At 41.3% G+C, this 18,136-nt stretch overlaps 1 protein-coding gene across 2 annotated transcripts in view; it reads right to left on the bottom strand.

The window, feature by feature from the left end:
- The window catches only part of GRAMD1C (GRAM domain containing 1C), a 159,945-nt gene that overhangs the window by 53,392 nt on the left and 88,417 nt on the right, over window positions 1-18,136 (bottom strand). The window lies entirely within an intron of this gene.

The raw sequence follows: 18,136 nt of genomic DNA, 5'->3' as shown, positions 1-18,136 counted from the left end.
TAGATCAAAGGTGGAGATAGACAGTTCCTGGTAGTGGAATTAAAACAATGGCCTGCAAGACTTTGAGGCAGCATATGATCATGTAAGGAAGGCTAGCTTAAAAAAGGTGAAGGACAGCATCTGGTAAGAGTTCCATGTAGTATTTACATGAAATGAAGAAATTATTTTATTGTATGATATGACTTTATTTAGAAAGCAAATAATGTAGCTATGTATGATAAGGAGACAACCCATACAGATATTAGACAGTTTAATAAATTTAGTTAGAACAAAAATAAAGACACCCGGTGGGGTCCTGATTAGACGAGTGAACATCAGGTGGATGTGAAATAAAGGACACCCGTACAAGCGGCACACGGTTCATTGTACACATTGTCTTAGGGGATGTTCTGTTTTGTTCTTGTGCAGCACATTACCAATGCCCGGCTGTTCACCAATTCGACTATTAGTATAGTGTTACGTTTATTTGCACTTTAGATGTAAATTATACAGCTTTACAGCTACAAGTAGATATCATCAAGAAACGAGATAGCACACACCGATAGGAATCTACTCCGTGTGTCACAGGCCTGGGATCATGTCACACACAGAAAACGTTCATTAAATAGGACATGGCATACACAAACTAGAGGGGGGAAAGTCTAATTAGCAGCATTATGGGAGATATTACACTGATCAGCCACAACAATAAAACCACCGACAGGTGAATAACATTGATTATATTGTTACAATAACCTGTCAAGTGGTGGGCTATATTAGGCAGAAAGTGAACAGTCAGTTCTTTAAAGGATCACTATAGGGTCAGGAACGCAAACATGTATTCCGGACCCTATAGTGTTAAAAACACCATCTAGTCCCCCTGGGTACCTCATGCCTCCATAAATATAGCAAAATCTTACTGTATTCAAGCCTGAAGCTGTAACTCTGCATGCTGTTTGCCTAAAAAAAACAAGCAGTCTGCTGACATCATCAGAAGTGGTGGCCTGATCCAATCCCAATGCTTCCCCATAGGATTGGCTGAGACTGTCAAGGAGGCAGATCAGGGGCAGAGCCAGCATGATTCAAACACAGCCCTGGCCAATCAGCATCTCCTCATAGAGATGAATTGAATCAATAGGAGGAAAGTTCAGTGTCTGCATGCAGAGGGAGGAGATACTGAATGTTTGGATGCATTTTAGGCAGCCATGACCCAGGAAGGATCTCTAACAGCCATTTGAGGAGTGGCCAGTGAAGTTATCACTAGGCTGTAATGTAAACACTGCATTTTCTCTGAAAAGACAGTGTTTACAGCAAAAAGCCTGAAGGGAATGATTTTACTCACCAGAACAAAGTCAATAAGCTGTAGTTGCTCTGGTGATTATAGTGTCCCTTTAATCTCTAATGAATCAGGTTTTCTTTTAGATCTGGTGGATGGTCTTGTGCATTGTTTACCAGGGGAAGAGATGGCAGCAGGATGCACTAAGGGAGGAAGGCAGTGTTATGCTCTGGACAATGTTCTGCAGAGAAACCTTGGGTCCAGACATACACGTGGATGTTACTTTAACATGTACCACCTATCTAGAGATTGTTGCAGACCATGTACAAACCTTCATGGCAATGATGTTCCCTGATGGCAGTGGTCTCATTTAACAGCATAATGCACCCTGCTACACTACAAAAAATCAGAGTTCAAGGTTTTACCTTGGCCTCCAAATTCCCAAGATCTAAATCCGATTGAGCATCTGTGGAATGTGCTGGAACAACAAACCAGATCCATGGTGGTCCCTACCTCAAAACTTGCAGGATTTAAAGAATCTGCTGCTAATGTCTTGATGCCAGGTACCACAGGACACGTTCAGAGGTCTTGTGGAGTCCATGCCTCAACACATCAGAGTTGTTCTGGCAACACAAAGGGGACCTATTCGATATTAGGAAGGTGTTTTTTATGTTGTAGCTGATCAGTGTACAGTATGTTAAACTAAGCTGAAATTTGCAAATGTCTCCAAGGCACTTCTCTAGAATAGATATATTAGCCAAAAACTAAATCTAAAAATAAATATAATCAATTATTTTCTAGCTCAATGTGCAGATCATGGGCAAATGACTCATAAAACACACAATGTTTGTTCTTGGAAGCTTTGTTATGAGCCATAAAAGCACTGCTGTGAGCAGGGGACAATCATGTCTACATTTTCCATGGAGACTGAGATTGTAGTAGATGTACCTGTACAGCAGAAGAGGCCATGATAACTGCGGATACTGGTACGGACCTTGTACTATAAAGCCCTCTAGGTCCCTTATAAATAATAATAAAAAATAATAATAATAATGTAATCGGTCTGCTGAATCGATGCAAAAATATGCAGAACTTTTTTATTTTTATGTTTTACTTAAGAGACATTAAACAAGATACAAAGCAGTGCAGTCTTCAACAACAATGCAATGCCAGGCTCAAAAAGTGTGTACCGTAAAGAACAGATAATAAGTGTGAAAAAGGAAAGAAAGTGAGAGAAATAGGGTAAAAACTACCATGCTAACTCAGTCACCCCAGTTAAAGGAGAGGGACAGGATATATCATGCCCACATTGCCCTATAATCCCCACAGGCCGCATAACCATAGAGTCAGCACGTCAGGGACAGGGCATTCCACCCCTGCTTAAATAGGCAGAGCAGCTGGTATGGCATGAGGGCAGCATGTGGCATTAAATAAAAAAAATAAAAACAAGGCAGGCACCTGTCTTAAAATAGAATGAGGGAGGGATGTAGAGATTGGATGTAGATACCATAGGAATATAATATGAAAGGACCGGCAACAGGAATGTATGTGTTCCTGACCCTATTGTGTTCATTTAAATAAAAGGAGATGAGGAAAGAGGAGGGGAGGGAAGGATGGAAGAATAGGAAGGGGGGGTGGGAATGAGATAGAAAGAGAGAGGGGAGGGGAGGAGGAAAGGAAGGGGGGAAGGGAGAAAAAAAATAAAATAATAATAAAACACGGGAGTAACGACATAGACAAGAGGAGGGGAAGACCCATAGACTATACACTCAAACGAGATATCCTCACATGACTTTAACGCAGACGTGAAATGCAACGAAAGGGATGAATACCTCTATCAGATACCGGCAGCACAGGGAGACACAATAACCGGGCATAGTGCTGACAATAACATATACACAACCATTAGTATTAGTGATGGCTACACACCAGATGTATCACAGTGGACGGACACGACAACCCCACTCGGATGCACATTCCTACACAGTTCAAAGTTTTACTAAACACCTACCCACACAATTAAAAGTTCTATTCCAAGCTCTACTAAGGAGCGTTAATACAACCAAAACTTTCTAACACATAGATACATTTGCCCCAACTGACCGGGGCCCAGTCACGCTACCCGACACTATCGGTGTGCACACTTGACACTGCGGGGGGCAGGTGGCGACCCACCAGGCTCTGCCACTGGGTGGCCGCCGACTGCTACCGCAGGCACACGAACTCCCTTTCCTCGGAGAGTCCCACTTTCACCCCTTCCCCACCCTACCTAGAGACACACACCCGATACACCCCAACACCCAACATCCACGCAACCTTACTACACCCCCCCTTCACGGGTCACAACGAGAACCCTACACACCTGACAGGGACTAAACAATAAACAGACAATACACCCCTCGACCACACAGAAACAAACACCTACACCCAACTCACGAACACTCGCCAGCCCGCACGCACATCCTCTACCCAACGACCCAACCGCATACCCCACTTCTCCCCCTTGCTCCCGGCCCCGCTGCCGCCCCTCCCCGGGAGGCTACATCCACCTGAAACACCACGCCGAACTGCCGAGGTGACCACAACCCTAGCCGCGGCTTTGGGCTTCCGCGGGCGCCTCCCACCCATACGCGAGGAGGACATCCGAAAGGACATCCCACCAGCGGATAGATCTCAACAAGATGACATACCGCCCGGACCCGCTAAAAATCATCACGCAAAATTGTCGAGGACTGAACCTACCTGAACGCAGAACCCACCTCCTTAGGGAACTCCAGAGAGAGAGAATAGCCATAGCTCTTCTACAAGAAACACACTTCTGGGAGGGATCGGCCCGACACTGAGGAACAAATATTACCCCACCAACTACTACAGCTACCACCCCACAGCTAAAAAAGCCCAGGTCGCAATCTTGATAGCAGCTAAGTTACAATTCAAGGAGCAGGAAAACCTCATAGACGAGAGCGGCAGATACGCCTTCATCAAAGGAGAGATATAAGGCCGACGCTACACATTCGCGACGATATACGTCCCTAATAACAATCAATCTCGGTTCCTCAAATGCACACTGAAGAAACTAGCAGATTTCACGGAGGGAACACTAATCACAGGGGGGGGGGGGGACTTCAATGACCCACTTGACCCTAAAATTAACTCCTCTACGGGACATAGCAGCATCCCACAAAGAGAAATAAAAAACATCCAGCAAACCTTAAAGACACTACGATTGATAGACTGCTGGAGAACCACGCACCCACTAGACAAAGAATACACCCACTACTCAATAATACACAAATATACTCCAGAGTAGACTTCCTGTTAGTGCAACAAGAGACTGTGACAAGACTTCAGAAAGCCTCAATACACGCCGTGACCTCGACCACGGACCACGGCCAGGTATCTATAGACCTCGAATACCCCTTCACAAGACCGACGAAGAGGACTTGGAGACTCAACGACTCCATACTAACTGATCTACCGCTGAGAGACCAAGTCACCCAAGCACTAACAACGTACTTCACTGAAAATGAGACGGATGACGTCTCATATATGACAGTATGGGAAGCTCACAAAAGCGTAATACGGGCCAGACTCATCCAACTTGCGTCGCAACGGGAAAAATAGGCGGGCAGACTCATATCCAACATCATTGATCAGATCCACACACTGGAAACACAACATAAACGCCACCAGGTAGAGGACACGTACAAAGAACTCTTAGAGGCGAGGAGACAGCTACACGCACTACTGCTCAAGAGACACCTGAGACAACTCCACAGATCCAAAAGATTATTTTACCTACACGCAAACAAAGGAGGCAAACTCCTAGCACAAATGCTCAGAGGACAACAACAATCCGCACAAGTACACAAACTAAAAATGCAAGGAGGTACAACCACCCAACACCCAAAGGAATTCGTCAACTACTACTCGTCCCTATACAACACACACAAACAAAGCAACGATGCAGATAGACGCATCAAACAAGACCGCATAGAACACTTCCTCAGGGAATACCTCCCCACAACCGTGACAGCCGCGGACGCAGAAACACTCAACCTAACGATTACCGAAGATGAAATTCGAGCAGCCATCAAAACAACGAAAACAGGCCATGCCCCTGATCCAGACGGGCTGACTCTAGACTACTACAAACGATTCCAAGACATCCTGGTCCCCAAGATCACAAAAGCCCTAAACGCAATCACCGACAGGCATGCATTCCACGCCGAATCACTGTCAGCCACGATTACAGTAATTCCAAAACCAGGTAAAGACCCGGAGATCTGTAGCAGCTACCGACCCATTGTAGCGGAATGTATTAAGCCTGTCCTGTAATATTCATATGTGACTGTATTTGTAATTGTATTCATGTGGTCGTTTCCCATTGCTATGGTACTTATAGGCATTAATTGTGTGTTTTCGGCCTGAGGCCTTAGGAGGCACTCGCGCCTTCTTGCCGACGGTCCCTTGTTGGGCCCGGGTTTCTTCAGGTCACAGAGGCCTCCCCGGTCGTACGGCTGACATTGGAGAGGAACCTCTGAGTGAGTGCCCAGCTCAGGTGAAGGGCAGGCGGTGCAGACTACCATGTTGTCTGATCGTGTGTTTGGGCCCGCCGACTCAACGGAGCCGGCCTCTGGGCTAGCTGTCATCGGGAGCTGCGAGGCAGGAGTGGTAGGTAGTCGCGTTTGTTCTGCACGGGTTTTAATCCGGCGCCAGAACGCTGTACATATCGCTTCAAATTTTGCATTAAATTTGCTTTCCCAGGTAGCTGCGTCATTTTCCCCTGCTCCGTCGGCCATGTTAAGTGCAGCGCGGGAGTGGGAGTCGGCAGTGGGGTTCGGTGAGGTACTTTCTCCTGCTTTTCCCCCATCAGGGACCGGGATGACCCCCACCGGTCCAGAGGGGGGGGGGGGAACGGGTCGTTTGCTGTAGCCTTGCAGCCCCAGGTTGAAGGATCGGCCGTTTCCTCCTCCCATGGGTTTCGCCGCGTGTGTAGGCCTCATAAGTGTCGCTTGATGCCGGATCAGCGGGTGAGTCTCTGGAGTCATCTATGAGCATACCCTTTTGTGCAGGTGCTGTGTACCGTCTCTTGAGTTGCAGTTTTGTGGGTACAAACTCATTTCTTGCCCTGTTTCGCTTGATTTGTGAGAGGAGCTCACCACATGTATGTCTGTCGGCCATGTTGGTCAGGCCCCGCCCCCCAACGAAAGCCTTTTGAAATCAGAGTGTAACATTGATTTTTTGTCATCTGAAATTGAAAACTTTTTGATTATTAATGATAATGGGGAAGTCCCCACGGCAATGGTATGGTGTACCTTTAAAAGTTATAAAGGGGATTATTGATTAAACTTGGTTCTGAATTTAAAAGGAAGAAGGGAGAATCTTTGCAAGAGTTAAGAATAAAATTGGCGAATAAGGAACGTCTAAATAAAAATATGGTGAATAAAGATTTAATTGAAGAAATAGCTAACTTAAGGGAAATTATCAAAGATAGAATTTATGACATGGTCAATAAAAATATATTATTTCTTAAGCAAAGATGGTACCATAATAACAATAAAATAAATAAAGATCTTTCTAATAAAATCAAAAATAACCTTAAAGATAAATCTATTAAAAAAATAGTTTTAGGCGATAAACATTTAACGTCACCAAATGACATTATAAATGCATTTGCAGACTTTTATAGATCCTTATATAACCTAGAGGAGGTAGGGAAGAGTAGAGAAGAAATTGATAAATTGTTGAGTAATCTTAAACTACCAAAAATTAATCAAAGGAAGTTGGAAATGCTGAATGCCCTTTTATTATCAGAAGTAACCGAAGCAATAGATAATTTAAAACTGAATAAGGCTCCGGGCCCAGATGGCTTCTCAGCAATGTTCTATGAAACTTTTTCTAGATTTATTTCCCCTATCCTTTTAGAGATGTGTACGAAGGTATCCGTGGACACCCCCTTCCCCAATGAGATGTTGTTAGCTTCAATCATTCCTATACCCAAAGTAGGGAAAGATATAACACTTATTGCTAACTATAGACCTATATCTCTTATTAATTTAGATATGAAAATATTTTCTCAAATATTGTCCAATCGATTTAAAGCGGTAATTGGCGAATTGATTGTTGTTGATCAGTCTGGATTTGTGAGAGGGAGAGGTACTACTGATAACACACGTAGGATATTTAATTTAATACACAGAATAAATGAGCATAAATGGGGATCTGTTATTATGGCCCTCGATGCTGAGAAGGCCTTTGACAGAGTCAATTAGAGATTCCTTGACTCTGTCATGGGCCAGTTTGGCCTAGAGGGTCAGTTTAGATATAAAACTATGCTGTTATATAGGAGTTCTACAGCTAAAATAGTTAATTCTTTTGTTGAGTCTGACCATTTTGAGGTTAAAAATGGTACTAGACAGGGTTGCCCTTTGACTCCCCTGTTATATATCCTTACAATTGAACCTTTGGCCACTTTGATCAGACAGAATACTAATGTAAAGGGGGTCAAGTCTCTCAACGGGGAAATCAAGGTTTCCCTCTTTGCAGATTATGTCCTCCTTATCTTGACGGATCCGATGGTTTCAATTCCATCGGTACTGGATGCTATATCTATCTATAGTAGTTTCTCTAACTATAAGGTTAATATGAAAAAAACACAAATCTTAGCCTCCTTTTTATCTGAGGCTCAGAAAGATCTTCTGACTGCACGTTTCCATCTTTTATGGGCAAAAGATACTATTGGCTACTTGGGGATTAAAATATCCGTTGATATAGAGAGGATGATACAAACGAACTATGATAGTCTATTAAAAGATTTGCAACAACAGGTAGACAAATGGAGGAAGATTGAGTCCTCATGGATAGGAAGATTAAATATGATCAAGGCATTCTTGATACCTAAATTTGTATACTATCTTAGGGCGATTCCTTATAGATTGGGGAAAGGTATTCTTAACCATTTTCAAAATCTGATTTCTAAATGTATTTGGGCAAATAAACCACCTAGGATAGCGTTTGACACTCTTCGAAGGAGTTATCAGAAGGGAGGAATAGCATTTCCAGATATTGATAAAATTCATGAAGCATGTATGGCGACTCACCTTTTACAGTGGCTAGACAGGGACCAGGGAAATAAGTCATGGCTTACTCTAGAACAGGAGGATAGCCCCAGATATAAATTGTTTGTTCTTTTTTGGATGGGTATTTTGAATTTAGGTGAACTGGATACCAAGCATTTTTCGAATAGAATCTGATAGATATGATTAATACCTCAAAAACCCTAAATAAAAAAATTAAGTTGGAAGACAAATTACTATATAGGGTTCCATTAGTGGTCCTACAACATGCAATAGATAATATAAATGTTCAATCTTGGACACACCTAGGCATATTGAAGATCTCTGACTTATGGGATGGATTTAAATCCATCCCATTTATACAAATGCAAGAAAAATATAATTTATATAAGAGACCTTTTTCAATATCTAAGGATTAAAAATGTTCTACTATCTTGGACTATACTTAAGGACCATAATGTTAATCCTCTTATTGTACTATATAAAAAGAAGGGAGGGATCTCTAGATGTATTACATTGCTAGAATCAATGGAACAAGACTCTCATGTTACCTCCTTTACTAAATGGGATTGAGATATTGGGGAATCTTTTCCACTTCTGGAATGGACTAAAGCTACACTCCTAGTTAAGCGCTGTATACATAGCGGCTCTCTCTATGAAACACATCTAAAGATAATATATAGATGGTATATGGTACCGGCTAGACTCTATAAAATATAATCTGTATATTCTAGGAATTGTTGGAGATGTGGGAATGAGGAGGGCACTATTTACCATATATGGTGGGAATGTCACGGTCTTAATAACGTAAAAATTCAAATGCTTGGTCTTGTTAATGCTATTTTCAAGGAGATAAAAGAAATTAGAACTCAACTTTTACTCTTTAACATTGGTTTTCCTTCGCAAGATAAATATCAAAAATATCTTCTGACCCATATTTTTTTTGCCATTAAAATATGCATAGCTAGGGATTGGAAATCTTCTATCCCATTATCATGGCATAATATTATGGAGCAAATAGACTATCAGCACAGGATGGAATCAAACCCCTTCTTTGGCACTAGGGATTTGGCCAAACTATGGTTACCCTGGACAAATAGACAGTATATAAGACAACAAAGATTGTGATCCCTTTTGAAGCCCCATGTTGAATCTCGGAAATCTAATTTATTTTTATTATAATTCTTTCTTTTTTTTGTGTTTTTTTTTTTGTTTGGCTTGATTATGTTTATCAATGTGACAGCTATACCATGGAAATCTTTGGTGTGAGTTTTTTGATAGCGGTTGGCATTGGACAAATCTAGTGTGATTGAAGGACACACCGTGTGTACGATGGTTTTCACCGAACATTGTATTCTGTGTGGAAACGTTCGGTGTTTAACGCTATACAGTGCCTCTATTGTAGTATATTGCCAGTATGTCCTTGCTTAAAGCAGTTATATTGATGTGTTTCTTTTTCTTTTTGGTTTATTTTGTCTTTTATTTTCCTTTTTTTTTCTTTTTTCTCTTTTTAAGTTAATGCTATGAATTGAATAAATAAAAGTTGATGCCCTAACGTTAATAACTTTATGGTATACTATAATAACACCTCAGGAATGTAAATCCATACTGTTTATAGCTTAATTAAAAAAAAAAGTGTTTGTTTTAACATATACGGTACCTCTATGTCTAATTGTTTTAATGCGCTGGAGGATTGCCTTTGGGGTACCTCACACGCGAATGTTATAAACTTTCACATAATAAAAGAAAGAAAGAAAAGAAAAAAAAAAGAGAAGGCTATGAGCTGATTGAGTGAAGACACATTTCTGGAATTTTTTCCTGCTCGGTACTGGAGTGTCCATGAGGTGAGTGAGCTCCAGGCAGGAGCAATTAAAGCCGTAACAAAATCTTTCTTGAAAGATTTAGACTGTCGGAACCTTTGGTGGCATAGCCACTGCCACTTCCATTGTAAGCCATGTGGACACGCTCTGGCAGTCACGCAGGATGATGTCACTCTAAGACACGTTTAGCCACTGTTGGAGTGTAACCATGTGGCACTGGCTGCCTGCCATCTGACCCCTCTCAGTGTCCGGTCACATGTGAACACAGACAGTAAACAGATCTGAACCATCACTGGAAGAAGAATTCACTATGGCTGGAGAGCTGATAAATGTCATTTTATGAGCTGACTCTCCTAGAGGACAGCAGCAGTGTCAGGAACAGAACAGTGGCCGAGGATAAGAGGAAGCCTGAGAGGCAATATCTGCGTTTATTTACTAAATAAATTAATAACGAATTCTCTCACTATTGTGGCTTAAAGTGTGTCATCGAATTGCTGCTCAGTGTTAGCTGAATTCCTAAATATCACTTCCAGGTCCAAGATCCTCTGTGTGTAATATCTGGAAGATATGTTGGAAGTAAAGCTTATTAATTACTGTACAGAAGCTTTATTCCACCAGTCCTAGATTCCCGTTAACCCAGCTCTGATACTGAGGTTCCTGTATAATGAGATAATATGCCACAGGCATTAAGCACTGTGGCATATATGTATGGTGGCAATAAAGGGTAAATTGTCCTGTTGGTACAGTTAAGGAAAGTTTAGTGAGAGTTCATGGCCCCTGGTTAGGTTGTTGGGCAGAGTGGGACAAGTAGCTGGGCTGAGGAGTGGCTGCTGGCCGCAAAATGTCATCCTCAGGTTCAAGTTCTGAGGAAGGATATGTGTTAAATGGTTGGATATAAAAGGCGGTCAGGTTAGCTATGACTGACTGGCAATTAAGTGATGGTGAAAGTTAAAAGTTTTGGAAGTAAAGTAAAAAGTTTATGTAAATATGTTACCGTTATAAAGTTATGGTGGTATGCCTCTGTTCAAGCTTTAATAAACACTACAGCCTAGCCCATTGAAATATAAATAAACTGTGTCTGTGTTTATTGTGTGGTCTAAGTTATTTATGAGACATATTGCTTACCATACATAAGAGGTTAGATGCTTTCTACCCAACTGTTCTTCTAAGGCGTCCTATTCCACCAAAGAGGATAAATTTCGTCAAACCCAAAGAACCTTATTCCACCAAATTATGGGATAAGAGATCTATTTGAGCAAACTAGCAGGTAAACTACCTCTAAGATAACTATTCTCTGTTACGAAGGCGCTAACTCCCAAACTAGTGGTTAAATGCCTACTAACCCAGCATCTTTAATACGAAGATAATGTTCCAGTTATTGGATAAATTACTGCTGAACAGCTGTTACAAAGAGTCCATTCCAGCAAGTGAGAGGTAAGACGCTGGCTAAACAACGGCTTTCATTTACACAGTTCTAGATCCAATACTGCTTCACACAAGTGAGGACAGAATAGCATAGAATAAACTCCAATTCTAGCCTTTCCTGTGCATTAGTATACTGCCCCATGTATCCTGGCAAAGCATATAAACATTGGAAATAATATATGGCATTGATTAATGGGACCCAACAACCTGCAGTGCACTGCCGGTACAGGAAAGGGTTAAAGGCCCGTAGGTATGGAAAACAAACATGTAACCCTCAGTAATTATGTACAGAACATTTGCCTGGGGTGTTTTATTTGCATCCATTAGAGCAGAACAACCGATCACAAAGCTATAAAACCACTGTGATACCATTATACAAGACACACACAATGAGAGCTTTGTGATGAGAAGAGACATCTTGTGAGCCAGGCGGGAGTATTACATGACTCTTTAAATTATATATTCGGTCACAGCTCACTCTGACTCCTTAAAGCAACAGGTAGTCACGTAAGACAACCTGGTTATCAGAACTTTCTATGTACTATCATTAAAATGAAAACTTGTCTGTACCACAGTCCGGGAATGGATACAGAACATGCAGGGAGCAAATCTACAGCATGACTGTGTAATACAGAGTGTGTACCTTCTATAACATGTCTGTGTAATAGAGAGTGTGTACCTTCTATAACATGGCTGTGTAATGGAGAGTGTACCTTCTATAACATGACTGTGTAATACAGAGAGTGTACCTTCTATAACATGACTGTGTAATACAGAGTGTGTACCTTCTATAACATGGCTCTGTAATACAGAGAGTGTACCTTCTATAACATGACTGTGTAATACAGAGAGTGTACCTTCTATAACATGACTGTGTAATACAGAGTGTGTACCTTCTATAACATGGCTCTGTAATACAGAGAGTGTACCTTCTATAACATGACTGTGTAATACAGAGAGTGTACCTTCTATAACATGACTGTGTAATACAGAGTGTGTACCTTCTATAACATGGCTCTGTAATACAGAGAGTGTACCTTCTATAACATGGCTGTGTAATAGAGAGTGTACCTTCTATAACATGGCTCTGTAATACAGAGAGTGTACCTTCTATAACATGGCTCTGTAATACAGAGAGTGTACCTTCTATAACATGGCTGTGTAATAGAGAGTGTGTACCTTCTATAGCATGGCTGTGTAATAGAGAGCGTGTACCTTCTATAGCATGGCTGTGTAATAGAGAGCGTGTACCTTCTATAGCATGGCTGTGTAATAGAGAGTGTACCTTCTATAGCATGGCTGTGTAATACAGAGCGTGTACCTGCTATAACATGGCTGTGTAATACAGAGCGTGTACCTGCTATAACATGGCTGTGTAATACAGAGCGTGTACCTTCGATAGCATGACTGTGTAATACAGAGCGTGTACCTTCGATAGCATGGCTGTGTAATACAGAGCGTGTACCTGCTATAACATGGCTGTGTAATACAGAGCGTGTACCTGCTATAACATGGCTGTGTAATACAGAGTGTGTACCTTCGATAGCATGGCTGTGTAATACAGAGCGTGTACCTTCGATAGCATGGCTGTGCAATAGAGAGTGTGTACCTTCTATAACATGGCTGTGTAATACAGAGTGTGTACCTTCTATAACATGTCTGTGTAATACAGAGCGTGTACCTTCGATAGCATGGCTGTGTAATACAGAGCGTGTACCTTCTATAGCATGGCTGTGTAATACAGAGTGTGTACCTTCTATAACATGGCTGTGTAATACAGAGTGTGTACCTTCTATAACATGGCTGTGTAATACAGAGCGTGTACCTTCGATAGCATGGCTGTGTAATACAGAGCGTGTACCTTCGATAGCATGGCTGTGCAATACAGACTGTGTACCTTCTATCATTTTCGCACCGGGGCCCCATGGTTTGTGTGTACGCCACTGAATGACAGTGTGCTTTAGAATCCACTCTGATTGTTCTTGCGAGTTAGGATTGCTGGATCCATCCACCTTGTTTTATTGGACAGATATAACTTTAACATGCTGACTGACTGAAAATGAAAAGTGCTGCCCTGAAGTTAATTGACTTAATATGGTACAAGAGGAAAATCAATTCATCCCTCCTTTGGCTTCCGTATTAAAAACAAATATTAAGTTTAACTAACCATTTAGCTTGCAGCTAGTTTCGAATCACATGCTGGAGGGTAGTTATTAGAGGTTATTATTACCCAACTAATACTATATTGACCTCAGAAGGATGAAAGGCTCAGTCAATCTTGCGGAGAAGTAAACATGTGACGCTGAGGTTGGAACCTCTCCCTGGATATATATTCATTCTTTATTTCTTTACGTACTGGCCATCTGTAATATCTTCCTGTGTGTTTATTTAGTTGAATAAGTCTTTTATATATATATATGTATATATAGTCTTGGGCCAAATGCTCGCCACAATAATATATGTCTATATTATTGAAAAGTATTAATACGCAATCTGACGTTCTTTATAAAAAATAAGTATTTATTCTACTTCAATAGCAAATCATAATATACTTAACAGATGGTATGTCTTAATGGTTACAGAGTCGTCTTTGTATCAGCAATTCAGGACATCGGATCGTAGCAGGAAAGGCAAGAGAACGTGGTCCTTTGTCCTCTGCCCTTTATAGCCCAAATTACGTCATAACCTGTAGTTTAGAATAGCCATATAAGGAAATTCCCCATATAAAGACCACCCCAAATCTCTTATACAGCAAATTCCAGAGACCTCATGGTACAGAATAGGAAACACCATCTGTTCTGTTTAACCCATTATACAGCCACACCTTAATATGTATTTGAATAGGAATATACAGAATATGCAATATTCTACACCATCAGTATGATGATGTCTTGTGTGGAGGAATACATGACAAATCTGGTGTTTTGGAGTATTCCGCGCACATGAAACAAGGTTCCAGTAGCCAGTTAAGACTGAGTCCATGTGCCATTAAAGCAGGAAACCAAAAAGGAGTCCCTATTCTTAACTTTATATATTCTGTTCTGTTTACTAGAACGTAACGCTTGTTTGGAGAACGATCTGATGGAAAATATAGAACTGTCACCAAAAAACAAACAAACTCCCCAGTGAGCATACACTATCCTCTTATAGTGTGTCAAAAGTTAAAATATACCATGTAAAGCAGCGCGGGCTCTTTTCATGCCAATAACATTATCACTCTAGACTGAGGACTGTGATTTACCGGGTGCAGTCTTTGATTAATTATTATATAAATATTCCTGATAGGTGCTGGGACATAATACAATTATTTTTCTTCCTCTAATGTTCAATAATTTAACCAGGGGCCAGGTACCATCATCCAGCGAATGTCTCCATGCTGGGTAGGTTCAGATCTGAGCCCACAGATGCCAATAACGTTAAAGGGGAACCACAAGACCTTTGCAGAGAAGGATTAGGATCACCGAGATGGTAAAGGGACGGTAACGGGAGCCAAACTTGGCCCAGTACATTCAGGGCACCGTTGGCAGCCTTACACCTCATGGTTAATCCTTCAGTGCCTACATGCACTGATCATAGTGACCATGTGTAATATCATTAAATATGCTTAAATTCTTGGCACACACAGGATTACGTGTATCATGGCACACAGAGAGACGAGTGCCTGATGCTATTAAACATATGAACTCCTGCTATTAAACATATAAAGCTAAATTAATGCAGTATAACCCAGAGGAACCACTACTGCTGCTACAATGTTTCATAAACTCAATATAAACATTAATAAATAGGGATGGCCCTCTTTCTAATTACATATTGAAGCCCTCATACCTCACGTGGGGCATTCATTACAAGGATAATATTTATCTTGGTGTGTCTGATGTCTTGTGGTTCTAAATTACAATATCAAGCCTTGTATTCTGAGCTTTATTCATCCTAGCAGCATGGTGGAATTAATGCTTCTAGGGAGGAAATATCAAGCATCTAGGGTTGCCAGGTCCAACAGTTTTCTTCTGGACACATACTTACATCATCACGGTTATAAAAAGATAAGAAATGTACTGCCCTGTAGTATGCAACATATGAATTCTACTTGTTACAGGGCAGCACAGCCAGAACTTTCCAGGTACACGTGATACATGTACAGGACGTCATAGGGAATCTGACAACAGTATACACACCGGCCGCAGAACCTTGAAACCTTCAACTTGAATATTGTATCTCAGCCACTGCAGCTAAGAAGCCACCTGATAGATGATAAATACGTTTGTTTGCCTTGGGTCTCCTGACTCAAAGTCTGTCTACAAACTCTTCATTTAAAACTAGTGGGGAAATAATTATGGTAAAGAATTGTTTCTGACCCAGTTGTATGTTACACTAAGAAACATACAATATTTTCTGTGATCCAGTCAGATTCCTAGAGAGTTGTTACACCATGACACCGTTGCCCCCAGGAATTGCAAAGATCATGTTTAAATGTAGGGAATGTTGGCTACATTAGTCCTAGAGTATAACTACAAACAAGTAGCTTATGTTGGGACCAAGCCAGCAAACAGCACTCCATTTAATTCTATTGTAAAAGATTTATCCCAAAGGACACTATTATGTCCCAAACTACCTATGCTCTTTTGAATAAACTACGGCAGAAAAACCCATTTAAAATACGTTTGTCTCCCACCTGTCAGTTAAATTGTCGTCATCTTAGACTATGCCGAAGAACTGGCTGACGAGGGAGCACTGAAATTACTATTATTATTATTTTATTATTTATATAGCGCCAGCAAATTCCGAATTGACCTCCCACAGGCAAGCTTTCTGCTCTCCACACACAGGAATCACAGCACACGCATTTCTGTATTTCTGTTACAGTATTCAATGTACGATAATTGGAGCCAATTTAAGGTACCGTATATACTCGAGTATAAGCCGAGTTTTTCAGCACATTTTTTGTGCTGAAAAACCCCAACTCGGCTTATACTCGAGTCATAGTCTGTATTATGGCAATTTACATTGCCATAATACAGACTGGGGGGAGAGGGGAGCTGGCAGAGCTGTACTTACCTTTCCTGCAGCTCCTGTCAGCTCTCTCCTCCTCCGCGCCGTCCGTTCAGCACCTCGGTCAGCTCCCAGTGTAAGTCTCGCGAGAGCCGCGGCTCTCGCGAGACTTACACTGGGAGCTGACAGAGGGAGCTGCACAGACCGCGCGGAGGAGGAGAGAGCTGACAGGAGCTGCAGGAAAGGTAAGTACAGCTCTGCCAGCTCCCCTCTCCCCCCCACTGAACTACCAATGACACTGGACCACCAGGGAAGGAGCCCCCCTCCCTGCCATGTATCAAGCAGGGAGGGGGGACGAAAAAAATATAATTAAAAAAATAAATAAAAATAATAATTAAATAATAATACAAAAAAAAATAATAATATAACAAAAATAAAAAAAATAATAATTAATAATATATTAAATGCCCACCCCCACCAACACATACACAAACACACACTGCATCACACACACACACACTGCATCACACACACACACACACTGCATCACACACACACACACTGCATCACACACACACACACTGCATCACACACACACACACACTGCACTCACACACACTGCACTCACACACACTGCACTCACACACACACTGCACTCACACACACTGCATTCATACACACTCACAGACACTGCACTCACAGACACTGCACTCACAGACACTGCACTCACAGACACTGCATTCATTATATGCACACACTGGAAATAAATATTCAATTAATATATACGCACACACACTGCACTCATACACGCACTGCACTCATACGCACTGCACTCATACGCACACACTGCATTCATTATATACACACACTGTAAATAAATATTCAATTAATATAATTTTTTTAGGATCTATTTTTATTTAGAAATTTTCCAGTAGCTGCTGCATTTCCCACCCTAGTCTTATACTCGAGTCAATAAGTTTTCCCAGTTTTTTTGGGTAAAATTAGGGGCCTCGGCTTATATTCGGGTCGGCTTATACTCGAGTATATACGGTAAGTAAAATGTTTGATTATAAGTTCACGTTAATAGTGCCCAAACTAGATTTAAAAAATAAAATAAAAGTTACATAATATAGTTTAATATTGTGCTGTGAGGCAGCAGTCCATAATCATCTCTATACTAGTGGCCTGGGGGGCCAACTGCTCCCCATTCCTCCTTGTCATCCCTCCCTTGCTCAAATGTTCCATCCATTTCCTATAGAATCTGTGGCTTGGAGAGAACATTTTCAGGATCTGCCCTGTTGGTTAGAGGAAGGTAGTATTATAGTTAGTGAGGTAGCCTGCTCTCAAGACGCGGCTGAGTGATGCAAAACACATAAGGTTGACATTACAGTTGTAAAATAAACAAAAGGTTCTTTGCGTTCTCTGAAGTAGACTTTCCCCATAATGACGTGGGAATTATATATTTGTATTTATGCGCTGTTTAAGATGTTTCCATCCCATTGCCAATCAATGAACTCAATAGGTACATCCTACTACATCATTAGACTGTAAGGTTCTCCACTTAC

The sequence above is a fragment of the Pelobates fuscus genome, chromosome 1 (assembly GCF_036172605.1).
Source record: "Pelobates fuscus isolate aPelFus1 chromosome 1, aPelFus1.pri, whole genome shotgun sequence".
In the NCBI taxonomy this organism is placed as follows: Eukaryota; Metazoa; Chordata; class Amphibia; order Anura; family Pelobatidae; genus Pelobates; species Pelobates fuscus.
Note: the sequence above shows the minus strand (reverse complement) of the source record. Positions and strands in the feature narration are given on the sequence as shown.